This window comes from Equus asinus, chromosome 21 (assembly GCF_041296235.1).
Source record: "Equus asinus isolate D_3611 breed Donkey chromosome 21, EquAss-T2T_v2, whole genome shotgun sequence".
Taxonomy (NCBI): domain Eukaryota; kingdom Metazoa; phylum Chordata; class Mammalia; order Perissodactyla; family Equidae; genus Equus; species Equus asinus.
In genome coordinates, this window is record NC_091810.1 from 52,621,242 (window position 1) to 52,633,788 (window position 12,547).

Below are 12,547 nucleotides of genomic sequence, written 5' to 3' on the forward strand. Positions count from 1 at the left end.
ACACAATTTCAGCAGTGTTTAAATCTGACATCCTTTTCCTAGCTTCTGAACAGATGAAGCTGTTGTGTCGTCCTCACACGTTCACTGCAACTCTTTTCACTTATATATTTAATGCTGACAAGGTTTTAATTTGTGTAAAACCACCAATTTGACTTACACAAGAAGATCATAACAAAATCTAATCTTTATATCCAACATGGTGGAGAAGGGAATGTAGCATAGTATTCAGGAGAACAGTCTACACAACCAGACTATCTGTGTGGTGTGACCTTGGGCAAGTTACTCATTCTCTCAGTCCTTCGGTTCTCTTAGCCATGAAATAAAGATAATACCAGACTCATCAAACTGCACTGTTGTGAGGATAAAGTGAGCTAATCTTTGATAAGTACTCGGAACATCTGATACTTGGTAAGCAAGATCTAAGTATTAGCTAAAAATACTAAGAAACATATTTTTAATAAAACATTTTCAGAAAATGGTTCAAAATAAACTACTTGAACATTCAGCTGCTTTTTGGTTAGAATGTCACATACGTGTTCCTGAAAAAAACTTCACATTCTGCAAAATAAAAAATAAAGGAAGTAAAGTTCGCGTCGGGACAGACTACTCAAAATTTATGCAACTTTGTAACCAGAGTCCGACAAAAACAAGACGTGGTTCCACCGGAGGTAACTTGGACAACCCAGACAGGCAGTTTAGCATGGTTAGGGGCTGCTGCTGGAAATATTAACAACTAACAGAAATAATAAAGTACAAATGCAGATTTACAAGTGCTAAAACAATGCAGACTGAGGCTGTGAAGGTGGGCGCAGGACAAAGTACAACACTCTAGAAGCTGACCAAGGCTGGGGCAGGAACTAGTTTTTTCCCCAGGAACTCATCTTAATTGTTCTTAAACCACACTTGAAAGAATTTCTGTCTGTGCAGCAGTCAACCTGAGGGCTTGTTCCTTTCCTTCCTAATTCTACTCCCTCTTTCCACTCCCCATGCCTATGAAAAATCTTATCTGAACCCACACAACCATCACTGACATCACTTCTTAGGTACCAATCGTGAATAGGCAATTCAATTTATAGAAACAAGTCCTGTAGCAGAACAAACTGTATGGACCATTTTTGACTATAAGTTTTCAGAGGAATAATCAACCCTTAATTATCCAAACATAACTTACATCTTTTTATAGTTCATCTATAACTTTTTTTTTTTAGATTTTTTTTTATTTTTTTTCCCCTTTTTCTCCCCAAAGCCCCCCAGTACATAGTTGTATATTCTTTGTTGTGGGTCCTTCTAGTTGTGGCATGTGGGACGCCGCCTCAGCGTGGCTTGATGAGCAGTGCCATGTCCGCGCCCAGGATTCGAACCGACAAAACACTGGGCTGCCTGCAGCGGAGCACGCGAACTTAACCACTCGGCCACGGGGCCAGCCCCTATAACTAACTTCTTAATATTACACTAGTTTCCTCCATTTGGGGGGAGATGCTAAGATAATGAAAATCAATTTTAATACAAATCAAGAAAAATGCAACAAAGAAGACAAATCTATTTCAAATACTCCAATTCAAACTAAATACAATGGTTCACTCCTTTTTATTGCTGAATAGTATTCCATTTTATGGATACACCATAATTTGTTTATCCATTCACTTGTTGATGGACATCTGGGTCGTTTCCAGTTTGGGATATTCTGAATGAAGGTTCTATGAACACTCTCATACAAGGCTTAAGGCAGACATATGCATTCATTTCTCTAGGGTGACTATCGAGAAGTAGAATGGCTGGATCATACAGTAGTTATATGTTTAACTTGTGCAGAAGGGAAAAAAGGGAGGGATTACAGGCACAAGGAAACTATCAGGGGTGATGGATGTGTTCACTACCTTGATACTGCTGATGATGTTTCATGGAGTAAAAATATGTCAAAATGTATCAAACTGTACATTTTCTTTTTTTTTTCTGCTTATCTTCCTAACCCCCCCTGTACATAGTTGTATATCTTAGTTGCAGGTCCTTCAAGTTGTGGGATGTGGGACGCTGCCTCAACGTGGCCTGACGAGCGGTGCCATGTCTGCGCCCAGGATCTGAACCCTGGGCCACGGCAGCAGAGCGCATGAACTTAACCACTCGGCCATGGAGCCAGCCCCTAAACTGCACATTTTAAATACCTGCAGTTTACTGTATGTGAACTATACTTCAATAAAGCTATAAAAAGAAAACAAAGTGGGAGGTCCTAAAACAAACAAAAAGAAATACAACAAACTTCTGGACAGTCTACTCAGACAGTAGTTACCTCTAGCCTTAAATCACTAAAAAAAAATCCAACATATCAACCATATCTGCAGAGGATGCTTTCTGCAAGCATAAGTTACACTCTAAGGGTAAGTCATATGCTAAACATTACACAAGCACTAGGGACTAGGAGGTAGGTGATAAATAAAAAACAAACAACAAATAAAAAAAAGTTTTTTAAAATACAAAGCAGACCTAAAAAACAAGACTTTATAAAACCTTTTGAAAAAAGTGCTGTCTCTAAATCAGATGGCATTTTGATAAGCCTCATTCTTTAAAGTCCCTCCACACGCCCAATCTTAAAGGCTGTGTAAGTGTCTGTGCTGCAGGAGATGTCCCACTTCATTCTTTGGGGCTTACAGAGGTTCAAGAGGTGAAAGAGTCACATGAAATGCTTTCATACAATGGCTGGTGCTATCACAGAACATCCTGTCCTACCTCTAATATCCTAAGAAACTTCGTGAGTTCTTTTTATAAGGTTCACAGGAATAATAAAGAATCTCTCTTCTGTTATCTTACTTCTAAAATAATGATTACAGCATTAATAAGAAACAGTCTATTGCCAATGCTGCTTTAGTGTTCTAGTCTCAGTAATGTCAAAGCAACCATCCAGAATCACAATCAACAAACACACGTAGGCCCTGTTTACAGGGGAAATCAAAACCCAAGGCTCACATAACTGATCATAAGCCTCTAGTCAAAACACTACTTTAACAAATTATAAGAGCACTGCATTAGGAGTAGTTACACTCACAAGGCCTCAGGCTTTGCTGTAAAAAATACAGAGGTGCTAATTCTGACTTTACTAATTACCAGCTATGTAACGCTCGCCAAGTTCTGAGTGCCTCTTCCATGCCGCGCCTTGTTCTAGGTACTGGTGGTATAAAGTCCCTGGATCACAGAGCTTACATTCTAATGGGAAAGAAATCAGTGCACAAGCAAGTAATCAGTGATTTCAGACAATGGTGAACACCAGAAAAAAAATAAAGGTAGGGTTGGGAGATTTGGGGGAGGGGGCAGTAGTCAATCCTCTTGAAGATTAAATGAAACAACCTTTAAAACCTCCTGGCACAACCGTGAACCAAGAGAAGACATCTCTGCCCTTCACTACGCCTGGGGATGAGGATGCTTACCTAACACCTCAGGAGCAGTGAGAAGCCGTGAGCACTTATGAAGTACTTCAGCAGAGCATACAAAGGCTGACTCATAAGTATAACTTTTTGTCATTAACGAAAACATTCTTTAACAGAGAAGGGAGAAAAGCTGCAAATTGTCATGACAGGACTCTGAACACAGGATCAGAATGTTATTCAATTCATGCTTTAAACAAATAACATAACGGAAGGTATCGATATCACACAGACAATATCTGAGCAATTTAGTTTTGACAGGAAGATTCTGAAATCAAATTATATCCCAATTTAAATATATTGTTTGAACATAGGTAACTAGGATACCTGAACAGCAACATATTAGCTATATAACTGTAATTCATATCTATTCTCAATTGTATTAAGCTAATAATTATATATGTTTAATTAGGTAATTATTCCAATAGTGCTATTCCAAAAAGTAAAAATACTCAGGTTGCACATTTTGGCTCCAGAATTGCAATGAGAAGTCTGCTTTCCTCAACATAATTCCAAGTTTCTTAATACTTAAAGAACTAAGATAATTATTTTCCAACATATGTGGATAGAATTCACACCAATGTAAATTTGCATGTTTACAAGAAATATATTCTTCAAATCATAACATGACAAAAGCAAATCTGAGAGAAAATTACATTCCAAAATAAGAAACCAGAGTTGCGTATTAGGAGTAAATCCTCACCCAAAATATCAAGACTATATAAAACAGAGCTCTGATTTATCAAACACAAATATCCCGGAATAATAAAAAATTTGAATAAAAATTATAAATGAATGTCTTCCATGATTTATTTGTAGAGTTATAAGTCTATAACAAGAAAAAAGCTTTTAGGATAAAGGACAATGTCAGCTTTAAAAAGACAGCATGAGATCTTGGTTACACCCTGCCACTTCTTCCAGAAATCATTTTCACTTTGCATAGCTAAAAGTTTGAACAATTAAACTGCAGACATTAAGTTTCATTTTAGAAGTGATTGTGATAAGCAGAATTCTAACAATGTCCCCCCAAGATCCCCATCTCCTGATTATTCATTCAACCGAGGCACTGTCCTGCAGATGGAATTAAGGTTACTGATCTACTGGCCCTAAAATATGGAGATTATCTTGGATGGTCAGGGTGGGCCCGATGTAATCACATGAGTCCTTAAAAGCAGAAGAGGACAGAAGCGTCAGTCAGAGCTGTGGCAGAAGGGGAAGGGGAGATTTCAATCATGAAAAGCATTTGACAAGCTGTTGATAGCTCCTGAGATAACAGGGCCACGTGCAAGGATAGAAGAGGTCTCCAGAAGCTAAGGGTGGACCCAAGCAGACAGCAAGGAAACAGGGACCTTGGTCCCATAACTACAAGGAAGTGGATTCAGTCAACACCCTAAATGAGCTTGTAAGTGGATTCTTCCCCAGAGCCTCCGGTATGGAATGCAGCTCTGCTGACACCTTGATCTTAGCCCAGTGAGACTCCTGGTTGGACTTTCGACCTACAGAAAGTATGAGATAATACATTTGTCTTGTTTTAAATCTCCAAGTTTATGGTAATATGGTAGAGCAGCAGTAGAAAACTAATACAGTGATCAAATCCCCTGTAGAATGAAATAACTTTCACATTAACCCCTGGCCAAAACACATCCACCAACAGAAACACTTTATCTTCCTGGCATTAAGGAATGAGATGCTTCCCTCATTCAATATCTCAATGAGATACTGAATTTTTTTTTTAAAGATTGACACCTGATATAACATCTGTTGCCAATCATTTTTTTTCTTCTTTTTCTCCCCAAAGCCCCCCAGTACGTAGTTATATATTCTAGTTATAGGTCCTTCTAGTTCTGCTATGTGGGATGCCACCTCAGCATGGCTTGATGAGCAGTGCTAGGTCCCCACCCAGCATCCAAACTGGCAAAACCCCGGGCCGCAGAAGTAGAGTGCGTGAACCTAACTGTTTGGCCACAGAGCCAACCCCTCAACTGAATTTTTTGATACCTGGTGTTTGGGTTTCCAAGTGATAAAACTTTTTTAAAAACTTTACTTTTTGTTGTTGTTGTTGTTAAGAAGATTAGCCCTGAGCTAACATCTGTGCCAACATTCCTCTACTTTGTATGTGGGCTGCTGCACAGCATGGCTTGAGAAGTGGTGTATATCCACAGCCAGGATCCGAACCCATGAACCAGGGCCACTGAGGTGGAATGTGCCAAACTTAACCACTACGCCACAGGGCCAGCCCCTTAAAAACCATTTTTAATGAACAGTCTTAAATTTTATTAAACCAAGGTTTTTCCTAGTTTCTTAATCTAAGTAACAATGTTTCCTTGACTGACTAGGGTCTATTTTGAACACACCATTTCTGTGCCATCCTACCAAAAGATGATGCCTTCAAATTCTAGTAATATAGTATCATGAAAAAATTACAGAATTTAAACTCTTATAAACCTGGCGTGAATTCCAACTCCATGCTTACTATCACGAGTCGCTAAACAAACCACTGAACTTCCCAGCTCAGCCTCCTCTCCATTAGAAAGAGGTAAGTGATAGCAGAGGGTAAACAAGAGAACACATGTGATATGACCAGCACTAACGGGCTCCAGAGAACAGCAGCAGTGTTCTATTACTAAACGACCTCAGACCACTGGGCTTTGTTTAACTCTTCTGCTGTCTTTAGTCTCTGGACAAAGCCATCATTTTTGCCCCTTCTCAGCTGCTTTAGTCTTACATCTGAGACAAGTTAACAGGCTTCAGATAAAATGCGAGGATGGCTACACAGTCCTGAGCAGAGTGGAGTCCACAGTTATTATACTCCTCTTCATACTGCTCAGGGGTCTATGTTCTTCTAAGCTCACAGCTATAATTGGGGAGACAGAGTTAGCACAATTTACTTCTCCACACAAATAGTATGTTACTTCTTTAATAACTAATGTTATTCTTAATATAAAAAGATGATTAGAGCATCACAGCTGAGTGAGCTTCCCCAGTAATCTCTCCCCTCCAACATACAATGGACAGGACATTCATACTCCAACAGAGGACATCCAAACACAACACAAAAAACATCTGAGAGACCCACGGAGCCATACGATGCAGGGCAGAGAGGCTAGAGCCCCCCTCAGAGGAGGTGGAACAGGGTAAGAGAAAACTTCACTCCCTCCCATATAGGCTGCAATCTGGGACAGGGGGAGGCCTCCTAGAGGGAAGAAACAGGGAAGGAGACACAGGAACATCAAGGACCCCCGAGGGCCCTTGCAGCCTAGAGGGAAGACCTCTACCCGGGCAAAAGCTTTCGTGGTGTGGTGACCTTATCAAGCCAACACCCCAGGAGAGCAGAGAGTGAGAGCAGAGCGAGAAAACCCTGAAAGCATGCAGGAGAAAGAGTCCCTCCCCCTCAGCCACCCAGCGCAGCTCCAGCCCCTGGGATCTCAGCTGCAGGGAGAGGGCTCAGAACATGGGGCTCTTGACCCCCACCCAGTGGTGACAGGCGGTAATGTGATCAAATAACACCAGGATGCAAAAAAACAGAGCCACTCCCTCTAGCAATATCAAACATTATATTAGTTCTCCAGACCAGAGAGAAAATGACAAGTACCTAAGGACACAAAAATATGTAATCTAAATGACAAAGAATTCAAAATAGCTATCATCAAAAAACAAGTTAAAAGAGAATGTAGAGAAACAATTCAATGAGTTCAGAAGCTACTTCATGAGAGATTGAAACTATAAAGGAGAATCAATCAGAAATATTAGAGATGAAAGACACGATGGAAGAAATAAAACAAAATACAGATTCCCTGAATGCTCACACAGACATCATAGAGGGGTGTATCAGCATAATTGAAGACAGACATGTTGAAATGCTCCAGGTAGAGGAGGAGAGAGAACTAAGACTAAAAAGAAATTTTAAAAGTCTCCAAGAAATATCCAACTCAATTAGGAAATGCAACATAAGAATTATAGGTATACAGAAGGAGAAGAGAAGAAGAATGGAGCAGAAACTGTGTTCAAAGAAATACTAGCAGAGAACTTCCCAAACCTAGGGAAGGAGATGAAAAGCCATGTGGAAGAGGCTGCCAGATCTCCTAAATATGTCAATGTAAAAAGACCGACTGCAAGGCATATAGTAGTGAAACTGGCAAAAGCGAATGCAAAGAAAGAATACTAAGGGCAGCAAGGCAGAAGACAATAACCTACAAAGGCTTTCAGTGGATTTCTCTGCAGAAGCCTTACAATCTAGGAGAGACTGGAATGACATATTCAAATCTTTGAAAGACAAAAACTTTCAGCCAAGAATACTCTATCCAGTGAAAATATCCTTCAGATATGATGGATAAATGAAAACTTTCCCAGACAAACATAAGCTAAGGGAGTTTATAGCCATGAGACTGCCCCACACACAAAAAATCCTCAAGAAGGCCCTTAATACCTGAAAAAAAAAAGGGGAGACAGGGGTTACAAGCATGGAGTAAGGAGATAAATAGGTAGACAGAATCACAGCAGGAGAGCAAATACTCAAGTATAGCATTAAAGACAAAGGGAAGGGAAAATACCAAAAACAAACATAATCAGGTCATTTCAACCACAAACTCATAACACAAGATGGAATAAGATGTGAGAAAAACAACTTAGTGGGGGAAGAGGAAAGGGACTGAATCGGTTTAATCTTGGTTGGTTGTCTTTTTGTTTTGATCCTAGTTTCTTGCCTTGCAGAAGCTCTTTAGTCTGAGGAAGTCTCACTTGTTTATTTTTTCTTTTGTTTCCCTTGTCTGAGAAGACATGGTTTTCAAAAAGATCCTTTATGTTCAATGTCAAAGAGTCTTCCAGGGGTTTTATGGTTTCAGGACTTATCTTCAAGTCCTTGATCCATTTTGAGTTTATTTTGTGTATGGCATGAGATAATGGTCTACTTTCATTCTTTTGCATGTGGCTGTCCAGTTTTCCCAACACCATTTATTGAAGAGACTGTCTTTTCTCCATTGTATGTTCTTTGCACCTTTGTCGAAGATTAACTGTCCATATACGTGCAGTTTTATTTCTGGGCTTTCAGTTCTGTTCCATTGATCTGTGTGTCTGTTTCTGTATCAGTACCATGCTGTTTTTGATCACTATGGCTTTGTAGTACATTTTGAAGTCAGGGATTGTGATGCCTCCAGCTTTTTTCTTTTTTCCTCAGGACTGCTTTAGTACTTCGGGGTCTTTGGTTGCCTCAAATGAATTTTAGGATTCTTTGTTCATGAAGAATGTCATTGGGAAAGATTAGGAAAATCATGCAACCCTCTTCCTGTCAGGTTCCCAGAATGCTGGTGGCCAAGTTTACATCATCCCCCTCCCGCACCCCCACAGGAGCTTTGAAAACTGTTTCTGAAGAAACCTATTGGCCCAAAAGAAAAGATCTGCAACTGCTGACCTTTAGCCCTCACTCACCCCAATGAAAGAGCTGAGTTTCCGCACAATCACCTAGAATGAAGGCCACCAATGACAAGTCCTGACCCACGAACAGACCTTCCAGTCAATTTTTTAGTGACTCATTATTAAACATGAAATGACAACCAAGGAGTACCAGATATTTGAAAAAAGGTTCCATCACAGAAGATAAAGCTCAAAACAAACAGAAAAATAACTTTGGGTAAACAAACTATGCTGAGAACAGAACAAAATTTCAAAATACATTTATAATTGATAACCTCAGAGAGAAGATATTGTATTCATGAAACAAGAACAGAGTGCTACAAAAAAAGAACATTCAGAAAGCAAGAACATGTTCTCGGACTGACAGCAGAAATAATAATTTGAATATTCAACAAAAGGATTGAAAAGATGAAAGTGAAGTCTCCTTGAGAACAGAATAAAAAGATAAGAGCTGTAAAACAGGAAGGCATAGGAAGGAAGAAGGGTGGGGGAAGAAGGGAAAGAGGAGGAGGAGGGGGAAGGGGGAAGGTGGGGATGAAGGAGGAGAGAAAGAAAGAGAAGTGGGGAAGGAGGAGAGAGAAAGGGGCTCTATTAAGGATGTTTAACATCTATTTAGCAGGAATTCCAGAAGACCACGCAAAAAAGGAAAGAAATTATCAAAGAAATAGTGCAAAAAGCACAAAACATCAAAAAAACTCAAGCCAAAGGACAAATTTCCGGATGGAAAAAGCCCATCAAATAAATGGAAAAGACAAACACCAGGCACATTAAGTACAAAACTTCAAAACACCATATAGAGACAATCCTACAATTTCCAGGGGAAAAAAATCAAGAGAAAGAAGCATTGAAATATTCAACAGACACACTACTGGACTGTTCAACAGCAAGGAGTTTAAAATTCCAAAGGATGATAATTTCTAAGTGAGAATTCTATACTCCGCCACACTATCAAACAAGTGTGAGGATAGAATGAAAACATTTTCAGATGCGCAATGTCTCAAAAGATACCTCTCTTTCCCTCTTTCTTAAAAGGAAAGAGCGTTTCATTAAAATGTAGTAAATCAACAGAGTTAGACTTGGAGTCCAAAACTAGAGAGAGGTGAAAGAAATTCTCATGACAGTGGTTCCAGGACAACAGCTACACAACAGGCCTAAAGAACGGCAAGTCCAGACCAAAGCGGGGGGCAGAGAGCTCCAGAGGGAGAGCTCAGAGAAAACAATGAGTCCACAGCTACCTGACACATCTGAGAGGAGTTTTACTGCTGTCACAGAGACTGAAGATGAATCAGTGACAGGTACATTAAAAAAAGTCAAGTAAATAAGAAGAAAAAAGGCACTTCTTAATTCCAAGGAAAAACAAACGTTTTTATAGAGAAATGTAATAATAATATACTACTGACTTCATCTGAACCATATCTACAAGATCATAACAATGTGAACACTGAATATCTTACCATAACTACATTGAGGGGAGAGGCAAGGAAAAGAGAGACAGGTAATAAGTTAAATTGTCATCTTCTGAAGTAAGAAGTCATCACTAAAACCGAAAACAAATCAAGAAACAGCAGTACACGTAACCATGCTGTTTAGAAATGCGGAGTAAAATACCAGAAGGAAATGCTCAAAAAGTTGAAAGTAGATGTCTCTGGGACAGTGGCAACTGGGAGTACAGAAGGGTGCTCTTTTAGTATAAGCTTTGTTTACCTTCAAACCATATACAGGTATTAGACTAAAATAAACATTAAGTTTTAAAAAATGTGTTTAAACAACAGAAACAAAAATAAGAGTAATTGTGGATCAAGGTAGAGTTCTAGCCCAAGGGCTATGGGACCTTTGCCAGGTGTTACCTTTCAGAGACAGAAAGTAGAATGAGGGTTGCCAGAGGCTGGGTAGAGAGGGAATGGCAGATTGTTTTAATGGGTACAGAGTTTTAGTTTTGCAAAATGAAAACACTTCTAGATATGGATGGTGGTAATGGTTGCACAGCAATGTGAATGTACTTAACGTCAATGAACTGTACACTTAAAAATGGCTAAGATGATAAATTTGATGTTATATGTATTCTACCACAATTTAAAATAAAATTACTATTTGCATAGTCATGTCACAAAACTGTACCAAGTTTTTTCCTCAAAAATCTTACATAATTAAAGGCTAAATGATCAAATTTATCATATCTCTCGTTGAAAACATATAGGCACAAGAGTTTACTAGATTTGACGAGAAAAGGAAAAAGTAAGTAAAGAAAAGTCCTCGGAACTCACTATGCCCATCCCAGATGCTGCTCCTCCCATCACCCCTCATCCATCCTCCTTTTGGGTCCCAGCGGTCTCCCCATCACTGAGCCACTGCCTGGGCACGTCTCCCACAGCCCAGGTTCATCTCAGACAACACAGGAGTCCAACTTGATGCCAAACCCAGCCAATATTTCTAGGAAGTCAATTCATTTTGATTCCATCTTCTTCCTCAAAACCCCAAGGTCCCACCCACTTCCTATTCTCTGTACATCCTAAAACTCTCTCTAAAAATAAGACTTCTTTGGGGCTGGCCTGGCGGCACAGCGGTTAAGTTCATGCACTCCACTTAAGCAGCCCAGGGTTCACCAGTTCAGATCCCAGGCACAGACCTATGCACCACTCATGAGCCATGCTGTGGCAGGCATCTCACATATAAAGTAGAGGAAGATGGGCACGGATGTTAGCTCAGGGCCAGTCTTCCTCAGAAAAAAGAGGAGGGTTGACAGCAGATGTTAGCTCATGGCTAATCTTCCTCAAATAAAAAAACAAACAAAAACGAAAAAGAAATCTAAAAAAAATAAAGAAAAATAAAAGTAAGACTCCATCATAGGACCAAGCCTGAACACCCACCTAATTTGAAACTCTAATCCACAGCAAAATCTTCCAGAGCCCCAGGCCCTCCAAAGAATGTTTTCTACCAGTATTCTCTGGCCTCACTCAGCTTGGCCCAGCCCTAACGCACCCTGCAGAGTACTTAAGAACTACCCGGACAGCTAAACTTGCAGATACCCAGGCCCCACCTTGAGAGATTTTCACTCAGCAGGCCTAACATGGGGCTTCAGAACATGCATTTAAAACAAGCACCGCAAGTGATCTAATGCAGCCTGGCGCTAACCAAGACCCAGAAGCCCCAAACCAACTAATGCCTTGGATACAAACTCCATATCATCTGTGCCTAAATTTATGAGGATACTCTTAGCTTCCCTCCATCATTCCTTGCAGAGATGCGTGAATAATGTGAACATTCACTCTACTGGATAGATTAACGTCTTGATCACAGTGCAGCTTAGTTTACACCTGTCCTCAGGGCTGCACCGCATCTGCCCCCACTGACCTCACTGCTATGACAATCTTGTAAGAAGAAAGGAGACTTCCTAACAGAGGAAAAAAGGTTTCTTCAGAGGCAAGCTGCAGCCTGATTCACTTTCTAAAGGATTTCCTGCCATACACCTCTTTCAGCTAACCTTTTAAAAGAAAAGAACAGGCTTTAAATGTTTCCAATAACGGATTTCTGTTGTAATTGTTTTGTCATTTCAAATTTATCATTGTCTGACATTATCCATGCCTACTTGACTGGTTTAAAAAGAAAAAAGGAGTCGTAAAACAGTATATTTAGAACTTCCTGAATGTTTAAAAAGTATGAATTTTAAATTCTGAACAAATCAATATTGTTTTCTGTATTCAAAATGCATATGAACACGCCAA

The 12,547-nt window shown here is 39.8% G+C and overlaps 1 protein-coding gene across 1 annotated transcript in view; it reads right to left on the reverse strand.

The window, feature by feature from the left end:
- SACM1L (SAC1 like phosphatidylinositide phosphatase) overlaps window positions 1-12,547 on the reverse strand; it is a 60,960-nt gene that overhangs the window by 44,806 nt on the left and 3,607 nt on the right. The gene's annotated exons all lie outside the window — the stretch shown is intronic.